The sequence below is a fragment of the Montipora foliosa genome, chromosome 4 (genome assembly GCF_036669935.1).
Source record: "Montipora foliosa isolate CH-2021 chromosome 4, ASM3666993v2, whole genome shotgun sequence".
In the NCBI taxonomy this organism is placed as follows: domain Eukaryota; kingdom Metazoa; phylum Cnidaria; class Anthozoa; order Scleractinia; family Acroporidae; genus Montipora; species Montipora foliosa.
Window position 1 is genome coordinate 38,871,593 of NC_090872.1, and position 10,000 is coordinate 38,881,592.

The window sequence follows — 10,000 nt, forward strand, 5'->3', positions numbered from 1 at the left end:
TTGTGCTTAAATTTTTGAAATTTTGTGAATTTCAATATTTAATAATAATTATATTGTTTTCTGAAAGGTCGTCTGTGACTAGACCAAGGAAGATTTGAGAAGTTATTGTCTCCTAATGAGACCTTACAATACCGGCTCGGCTTTTGCTCCAAACCTGATTTGGTGCCAAACAAGGACTATCTAAGATTTAAAAGGTAGTGAAAATCGAGCCATTACTCACCCAACACCAAATCAGATCCGTAACCAAATGATTTGTTTAATTTCTTAGCCTACTGTTGAATCGCTTCCACTTTGTGATAAGCGCTTGAAACTAAAATATCACAGACACCGCTCAAAAATGAATAGAAAAATGACGATGAATAGAAAAAAAAACCGAACTTTATAATGAGAGACATTATGCAAATATAGCTGTTTTTAACTCTATGTTGCTCAACATGATTTCATGGCGGTTTTTCACGTTTATTAATTACCTACCCTGGCTCCCCTTTGACATCTGCCTTGCTTGTCCTGTGCCGTCTTATATCTGGAGGCAAGCGACAGTGTTGCTGCCAACAAAATGTCAACAAAAAATCGACAGGTCCGGTGGTACGTACTAAGAAACTACCTCAATAGATGACGATGAAGCTCCTAAAACTGTTAATCTTCCTTTAATGAAAGCCGGTAAGATGGCAGACAATTGTCAGCTTAAGTGGTTTTCATTAAAGCTCATTGTCCTACTTCCTCAGCTTTTCGGAAGAAGAGCATTGTAAAATAAATTGATGTTGCAAATGATTGACGTGAGCAAAGGAAACACTGCACATGAAAGTATGACCAAGCAAATTCTGTGAAAATTTCGGAGAGCCATGAACGGATTCCGTTCAAATGACTTTGTCGTGTTTCAGTCAAATCTGACCAAAACTGTTTGTGCGATTCTGCGACGCTATTTCAGCGAACAAATTACTGAGGAGGATGTGATGGCAAAAAACACATACAACGAAAATCCCCCTCATAAGAGGTTTAATTAGATTTCTCTTTTTAAAGTTTGCGATCTTCTACCGTCAACACTTACCAAGCATCGATCAAACAAATTATATGAATAATTTTTTGTCGATGTCCTGTTTTTTCTCATATTTGCATTCTTTGATCACAATAATTCATTAGCAAAAAGACGTATCAAAAGTTTTCCTAAACCTTGCTCTGCATGTTTTTTTGTTATTAATATTGTACATTTTATATGTTTGTTAACCGCTGTAAATTACTTGAAGAATAGAACATTAACATTGAAGGAGGGAGAGAGACAAATTTTTAAAAAAGTCGGAAGTACGTGTTGACGCGAGTATCTGCAGCGTTTTTCCGGACGAGAGGATATCAGTACCTCACTGTCCTTTTTCTTTTATTCTAGATCTCGAGTAGGAATCACTTTGACCCGAAGAATCATTTATATAGCACGAGAAATTCGATCGCAAGCAAAGTACTTTACAAGTATCCACCGGAGCTAAGGTCCGAACACGTTCCAAAACGTTGGGGGATATTCCAAAGTTTAATTTTCGGCTGAAATAGTACCTTTTTTAACTGACTTTTAGTGAAAATTCGGCAAAGAAGTCTGATCAATGTAGTTGTTTCTTCCGGAAATTGATCTTTCCCCCTCAACGGAGTCTTAAAAGACTGAAATCATATGCTTTTTAAGTGCTATAAGAGCGGCTGATTTTGTAAGCAGTAAAGCAATCTTAGCCGAGAAAGCTTAAATTATAATTTAGGGGTAATTTTCGACCACATTTTTCGGCTAAAATTAGGCTGCCAGTGATAACTTTCTGACAGAGGGAAGATTTTCCGTCTTAAATAAAGAAAACTTCCCTTAATACAGCCTAGCGGGTTCGGAAATTTCTGAAGCCAAGCATTAACATCATTTTATTAAGGGAATATTGAAACCAAGATTACTTAGTAATGATTTTGGAAAGTTGTCCGAGGAATTTTTTGCCTGGATTCGGAAATTTCTGAAACCAGTATCCACCAATCTCATATTTTACGAGTGGTAAAGCATTTCCACTCCAACTGAGTGGGCGATGATGGGTTCAGAATTTTCTGAAACCATCTGGCCGGAAATTGAATGGCCATGTATATGTTTTCTTTTGATCACTTCAGAGCCATATTCCAACAACGTGCAACTGTCATTGGTTTCGAAATTTTCGAAACCAATGGCAATTCTTGTTGAACCCTGTTCAAAGGTGGTTTCGAAAATTTCTGAAACCAACGCTGAGCAAATAGCTTTCAAATCACCCTCGTGTTCGAGGGTGGTTTACTTTGCGAAAAAAAAATTACCCTCAAATAATAATTAAAAAAACCTAGGCTATTTTAATGTATACTGACAAAAACCGACAATGGTAGCGGAGACGTCTTTATTGGGACATTTTTTGCAGTCACCACAAGAGACTTTCATTCACACATCAGCACCTAAATAGAAAACCAAGGCACTTCAATCTTGCCAAGTCAATTACATTGATAGTGATAAATGAATTATAATGGAGCGGTGAGGACAAAATTTAATAAGCTAACGCACCAAATTAATACCAGGCCAAGCAAGCCGTTCCCCTGAACTGCGATGCAATTTTCCAACAGTAAGTCAGCCCCTCGATGAAAATATTCCCAAAAATTAAATTAGGTTATTGTGTTTTGTCTGGCGCCGTAGCTAAATAGAGGCGAGAAGTCCCTTTGTCTAAAACGATATTATTCACGATCAGTTTCCCACAAATTGAGCCCTCACTAGCTGTCGTTAGATAAACTAATCTCAATTCAGATTTTTCAATCTCGAATACTCCTGCTGTAGATATTTTCTAGTAGACGGCAAGAGTTTATTGTCATCTGACAGAGAAAATGAACAAAGGATGATACACGTTTTAGGAAGCTCGTCTATCCAAGGACTCCAGGTTCTTGGAGCATTTTGAGGCCTCCACTTTCCTTTGAAAGAGCCTTGCCAGTAATGAATCTTGATGCTTTCTTCTTCAACTTCCAACACTTCTCCAATTACTGGCACTTTAATTATCGCAGTCATCTAGGTGAACTGTGACAAATGTCCCCAATGTAATTTCGGACATTCAGTTTTCTACAGTCAGGATTTGCTCTTTGTGCTGGAGGTACATACCTTCCTGTGTAAACCTGAAACAGCAAAGCAAGGGGTTTACCACCTATATATCTTCGTGTTGTGTCCAAAAATGATAGCAGGTTATACTGATGAGCACATCTGGAAACTCTTTAACTGAAGACATTTTGCTGCTTAAAGGCTAATAGCTATCTGCCAGTACTGGTTTTCTGTAGTTAAAGGGAGATTACCATGCAGTGACTGAGTTGATAGCTAGGTGACATGCAGTAATCGACAGTAAAGTATTTCTAGAAAACAATTAACTGAGTTTTAAGGATAACCAAACTTTGTGGAACTTACTGAGCGGGTCTGGTATGGTTTCGTTAAAGCGTCCTCAGTTCATCTTGGACAGGGACCAAGGTCACGGAACTCATTCTGCCAGTTATAATTTATATGTAGCACCTTAACCCCATAGGTATGACCTATGTTGTTGTTTGTCAGATAGAATTTTTTTTTCTTGTGGCATTTGTTTATCCAATTTGTGAACACTTAGGCACAAATGTTTGCTTAAATCTTTCATGTGTCGTCTTGACAAATTATTTTCGTAACGTCTGTTTAAAAGACGGAGAAATGAGTGGATCGCACGAATTGCAAAAATGTTTATTTTCAGAAGAACGATAAATCACACAACTGTTTAATTAATCATGATTTCACTTTGAGCTTCGTAATATCATGCACGTTAACATACATGTACTTGACTTCGGTTGAACAAATCCGTCAGATAGACACTACACAAATCGACCAGGCTTGATGTAGCCGTAATTTTTATCATCAGTCTTTTGTAAAAGTAAATGGTATCTCAGACAAGCAAGCGATTTTGTCTTCTTTAATGGCATTAAATAGACCAAGAACCTCGACAAAAAGCATTACGCATAATATTTCCCTTACTTTTTTTAGCTTTGAAAATTTCGACAGGCTTTGAGTTTTTCCTTCCACGTTATTTTCATTCTTTCTTATCATTGACTCTACAAATTCTTCTGGCGTCTGTTACCTTTTTATTAATTTGTCCACTTCTCTCCAATTAGTATCGTCCTTTGCATTTTGTATGTGGCTGGCACTTGCAACATGAATACTTATAAATGTTTTTGTAATCCACAGTATTTGACTACCCTTCTTTTGACCTCTTTTGTCAATTAACCCTGGCTTAACGCCCTTATCATCGCAGAACATCTTTTCCAAATCCGGCCATTATAAGTGGTCACACCCCTAATGTGACATCTTCAATACATAACTTTTATCCCATCCAACTTTGATCTTTGGAAAACGTTCTCACAATCTCCTATTTTCTTATTTTTATCTTGAGATTTTCACAGCATTAATGCACCTCGTGATGAGGATGTTTTTAATATTAAACCCTTTTTCTGCTCTTTCGTGGCACTCCTGTTTAACCTGAACACAATGTTGACTTTCTTGTGATAAAATTCACTTATTGTGGCTCCTTGAAAAGGTAGATGTTCTCGAACAGAACTTTGCTGTAATTCTGATATATTAGAATCGAAATAGAGAAATACTGTAGCCCCAACAAAGACATAGACATTTATCTTTACGGTGGCTGTCTTGCAGGCAGGTAGTGTCCGCAAACAACAACAGAGTGCCCACTTTAGTGATTGTTATTCAAGGCAGCCTCGGGCTGTGCAATTAACGTCTATTCGATTTGGAGCGTAGAGAGCAAAAAACTACGCGGCAGGATTTTACTATTATGAAACCATGGAATTGCAGTACGTATCATTTTACCTTGAGTTTCGATGGCACTTTCTCCACTTGCTCCTCCTTGCGTCATTGATTCATGGGAATCTTCATCAAGTTCTTCTAATGGCCTGAAACCCATATCATATCATCTTCATCCTCTTCACTTTCTTTCAAGCCACCCTTTTCTCCATATTCCTCTGGATCACTTTGATCAGAGTCAGGAAGGAACAGTGAGCTGGATGCTGGGCTGATTAATTTAGCAGAAAGCTGTGATGTTTAATTGCCATTTAATGGAGGCGAAAAGTCACTTTCCGAGTCCGGTTCCAGGCAATCGCAGGATGACGAGAAAGAAGAAGAAGGACCTGGATTTTCAAGTTCGCTACTTGCAAGATTCATTTGAGACAGTGTAGTGCGTTAACGCTCTAAGATAGGAACCGTGCGGCTGGCCTCTGTGCGTACTTCACCGTTGCATGCATGTCGCCAAATAGAGTGACAACCGGAAATATCGTGAGAATATGTGGTTGAGTTTATGGTGACACCGAATGGTACTTTACGGGAATGAACATGCAACTACCTCAATTTTTTTGTGCGAATAAAATGTAAGGAATCTTGGTCTGTAAGAGGTTAGGAAATCGCTGCTTGCGAGATTCACTGGAGGCGATGTAGTGCGTTAACGTTAACGCTCTCAGAAAAGTACCGTACGGCTGGACTCTAACCCGACTTAAACTAACAGTGCGTACTTTCATCGATACATGGCGCCAAAGAGGGTAACAACAGGAAATATCGTGAGAATATGTGGTTGAGTTTATTGTGACACCAAATGTTACCTTACGATCAACATGCAATGACCTCAATTTTTCTTTTGTGCGAATAAAAAGTGAGAAATCTTCGTCTGTCAGAGGTTAGGAAATCGCTACTCGCAAGATTCACTGGAGAGGGTGAGGTGTGTTAACGAGTCTAAATCGTATGTTCGTATTTCCATCGTTGCATCCATGTCGCTAATGCGAGTGACAACCGGAAATATTGCATTGTCGATAATTTACCGATAGCTGAATTTATCATGACACCAAACGGTACCCTTGCGGAGATGAACATGCAACATAAAAAATGATGCAATGCACGAGTTTTAAGCACAAATAAAAACTAACAAATGAAGTATGAAACGAAATTTGATAAGCCGAAAAAGAAGTTAGATCTTTGATTCGCAAAGCCCTCCACCGCAAGGTGAATGACCCATTCAATTTCACACGTGACACTGGTGACATCCATCGGTCATGACGTTGATAATCATGGGTAGGAATTTCTTCTGTCCTTCTGGCACGAAAAAGAAAAACTTGAGAAGTGGGAAATACTAAACTTTGTTTAAGGTTTTTCGTAGCCCGGCGATTCATGTTTGGTTTTCAAAAGCATGACAAACGCTTAATGTCGAGAGGTAAGACACAGGAATCAGTTGCATTATATTTTTCCTTCTTGGAGCAAGGAATGTGATTCCTAGATGTTTCCTGCGTAAATGAAACGACATTGTTTTCCGCACGCTATCTTGGTTCTTGCGTGTTTTTACAAAACCACGGATTCTCAACAGGAGCAATATAAATTGGGGTGTCATTCGCGTATCGTTACAGACTGTTCTTAGCCGAGGTGTTAATCAAGGATCTTGTTTTTTTTTCCAAATTGTAGTTAAGATATTTTTTGCAACGAGCGAAATTATGAGCAAAGGTAAAAATGGTAAGAGCGACAGACCCGAGACAGGAAAATGGTGGTTTAGACTTAACGATATTTATACAAAAACGGAAAGGGACATTAACTGGCGGCAAGGAGATGGCAAATGTTATCGCTGTTGCTGAAAGTTCGGATACCTCTTCTATTAAGGTACATTGCTTACTTAGTTTTCTGAATACTGTACAACGAACGAAAAGAGAAGTGACATCATTGGCTTATTCAGGTCTTTTCATTCTACAGGTCATGTTCTCCAACCTATCTGCCGGTGTAAGGCTACAATTGTAGATTTAGGCAAATTCGACATCCTTGCAAACGATTTCTCGAAACAATTTATGGATTACACTATTTCCAGTCGTCAGTTTGCTGACAGATTTAAACGGATTCAAGAAAGCAACCAAACAGTGGATGAAAGGCCATCACTTTCGCTTTCTCCAGTGGTTTCAGACGTTGGTTTCTCAAGGGGGATCGCAAGATCGTACTAACGAGCCAAGTTCTCACGCTGGCAAACGGAAACCTGGCTTGGAGGTTAATGAAGAGCCCAGAAATTCGAAGAGAGCAAAGGTAGATGACCACCAAAGAGATGAAACAGATGGGGCGTGTTTCATCAAAAAGTAGAGAGAATGTTTTCTATCCCAGGTATGTTGAACGTGACTATCGTCGTAGCGTAATAAGAAACCAGCTCACTTATCATCTATTTTGCGACTTACTGCTATCGAAATGCTCAAATATTCATTTTGTGAAATACAGGTTTAAATTTCGTTTCGTTTCCTCTCGTTTTGCAAGTTACAGTAAGCCGTTTTAAACAAATGAAAACCTTTTAATATTCTAAGTAACAATGTAGTGGTTTTCACCTTGACATAAATTCTATAATCAAAATCGAGGTTTTATAATTTTTTTATTTGGACTACTTTGACAATATAAATCTAGAATTAAGCCTTTTTGCAAGTTTCCAGTGCTGTAGCGTCTTTCGCTTTAGAGCATTTTAAATTTCCGAGTTTTCACCTTGCGTGACATACTAAGATAGTGACTGTCTGGTTCAATTTGCAATTGTCGACATATTTGAAGTATTGGGAGATTGTGCCTATAAGTGTGTATACCAGCTCACGAGAGAAAAGAAATTGTTTTCATTGCAAAGTGAATTCTCGATGTATCGGAGTAAATTCTAGTTATAGTGTAAAAAGAGAAAACACCCCGTGCAAAACACACATGCATGTGTGAGGAACTTAATGCGGAGTTGCCGAAAGGAATTCAAATTTTTCAGTTACTACGTTTATTGCAACAGCTCAGAGCTGCAATTGCTTTTTACTGGATTTATGTATGTTAGACTAGCCAGGGTTATCATTCTAATCTTCTAAGATGTATTCACTAAACAAATGTAGGCCAAGAATGGTCACTCAGCCTCAGGAAAAATACATTTAAGGGCCATCACTGGACTAGTAAAGTAGGATATAAATCAGGAATCAAAAATAATTAATCTTAGAGAGTTATCGAACTCACCGCCGATGATATAAATATATCAGTCCTCTAACTCTCTCTAAGTAAATAAATTAAATCACACGCGTCTCGAACGTGACACTTGAGATTATGTTTGTTGCGAAGATCGTCCACGTTCTGAGGTAGTTACTGAGCAATAAGATATTTCTTTGTCAGTTTATCTAGCTTTTATGGGCAAGAATATGTGCTGATGTCAGGCAACGAATACGTGTCAAAGATGACGTTACAAATTTCAATTAACAGCTTTTTCCTAAGATGTTTCTTGGTTTTATCATTTTTAGCATCAGCAGCCAAGGCAAGTCTCAAACGCCGGAAGAAATGAGTTGTCGTGGATTCAGACGAGGAAACTTTAATGAGTATAAGACAAAGCTTGGAGCAGGATGTGCTTGAGGAAGATAACAGTGAATAGGCGAACACCGTTAACGAATATTAAATTTCGAAATTCATGATTTAGTGTTTTCTTCTTTGAACGGATATAAATTCAATGCAACGTTGTAAATAAATTATTTGTGATACTGGAGAAGTTATGCCGTTGTCTTAATCCTATACCATAGAGAATAAGAGGGATTCCGCAAATTTCTAAAACAAGTTGTGTCGCGATTAATGGCTGAGGTTCCGGAAATTTTTCAAACCAGTAGCACATTTACCGTCACATTAATCTTAGTGCAAAGGTTAGTGGCTCCAGTGTCTTTGGACATTGTTAGGACAATTAACTCGTTTCGGAATTGGTATCGGAAATTTCTGAAACCATCTATCATTGAAGCTGGTTTCAAAAAATTTCGAAACCAATAATCGCTAATTTCCCTCACCTTCACGTGTGGTCAGCTGCAGGGGTTTCAAAAATTTCTGAAACCGGCAGTGGTTAACTGCCCTCGTTTTTAGCAATAGCCAAGACAAACTGTTTCGGAAATTTCTGAAACCAGTAACGGGTAATTGCCGCTCCTGTTAAAGTTATGGTGAAGAGAGTGGTTTCGGAAATTTCTGAGGCCAGCCTTCACAATGTCTTCCAAAGTTATTTTTTCGAGCCACCCACAAATGGAGATGACATGGTGTACGACTGAACGCTATCGTTCAAATGAAAGTGAACGGTAAATACTTGGACAAAAAGTGGACGAGAGGGATTTTCTCAGCCGAAAGGACATTTTTGGCGGCCAGATAATTCACTTTCCTCGAAATATCAGCCGAAAATTAAAATTCCGTCAAGGATTCAACACCGACAACCGATTTTTGTTAACTTTAGAATATCCCCCAAGGTTTTGGAACGTGTTTCCGTAGCTCCAACCTTTTTTTCATTTCTATTCAACATCACGTTCAAATCATATTGATACTTTTCAAAAAGTTTCCTATGAGGTTCCTTATCCATGTAGGCCCCGGCGATGTCATAACAGATCGGACACTATTTAAAACAAAATATCTGCCATGCTTTTTTTGTTTTTTTCATATTTCATTGTTTTCTTCCGGCCGTAAAATGTTTCCTTTCATTAAGACCTTTTTATGATCAAAACAGCGTTTATGAAGAATGACTCAGATTGGCGGCACTGCTTTGCGCTATTTGATTATTTTTTTGTTGATTTTATATAAAATTTTTCTACTCAAGGCTCTATTCCAAGAGACAGCCATCGATGTAAAAACCTGAAAACACATTTTTTCTTGTAACTTCGAAACGTGATAGTCTGTCTTATATTTCAACTGATTCTATTGTTATTCCATCTTAGTGAAACAAAGTGCGTTATGAGGTATAAATATGCATGTAAATTTATATGAAATGTACGTCAGTCCCTACTAAATTTGCCTTCATAATTTAGTTTGTCTCCGTTCTGAATATGATCACTCCACTCAGTTTATAGTCCAATTAATCACCCGAGCAGTTAAACGTACGAAAAAAAGAGAAAAACAGTTCAAAGCGTGCTGGCAACTCTGGCAATGTTTTGGTTCTAACCTCTCAGGTTATAAAACTAATTTGTCATCAAATGTTACTAGTGC

At 38.1% G+C, this 10,000-nt stretch overlaps 1 protein-coding gene and 1 long non-coding RNA gene across 3 annotated transcripts in view; one reads left to right on the plus strand and one right to left on the minus strand.

The window, feature by feature from the left end:
• LOC137999251 (cholecystokinin receptor type A-like) overlaps window positions 1–488 on the minus strand; it is an 11,876-nt gene extending 11,388 nt beyond the window's left edge. The window contains exon 1 of the mRNA XM_068845098.1: window positions 475–488. The gene's annotated coding sequence lies outside the window, so the exon portion shown is untranslated. The remainder of the gene's footprint in view (window positions 1–474) is intronic.
• A 5,655-nt stretch (window positions 489–6,143) lies between these two features.
• On the plus strand, window positions 6,144–8,525 carry LOC137999252 (uncharacterized). 2 transcript variants are annotated; one of them, XR_011122933.1, is made up of 4 exons: window positions 6,156–6,236; window positions 6,482–6,673; window positions 6,764–7,159; window positions 8,299–8,525. It is a non-coding gene; the product is annotated as an uncharacterized lncRNA (long non-coding RNA). The 2 variants fall into 2 exon arrangements; XR_011122932.1 differs by having other exon boundaries at window positions 6,144–6,673.
• Window positions 8,526–10,000: the final 1,475 nt, after the last annotated feature.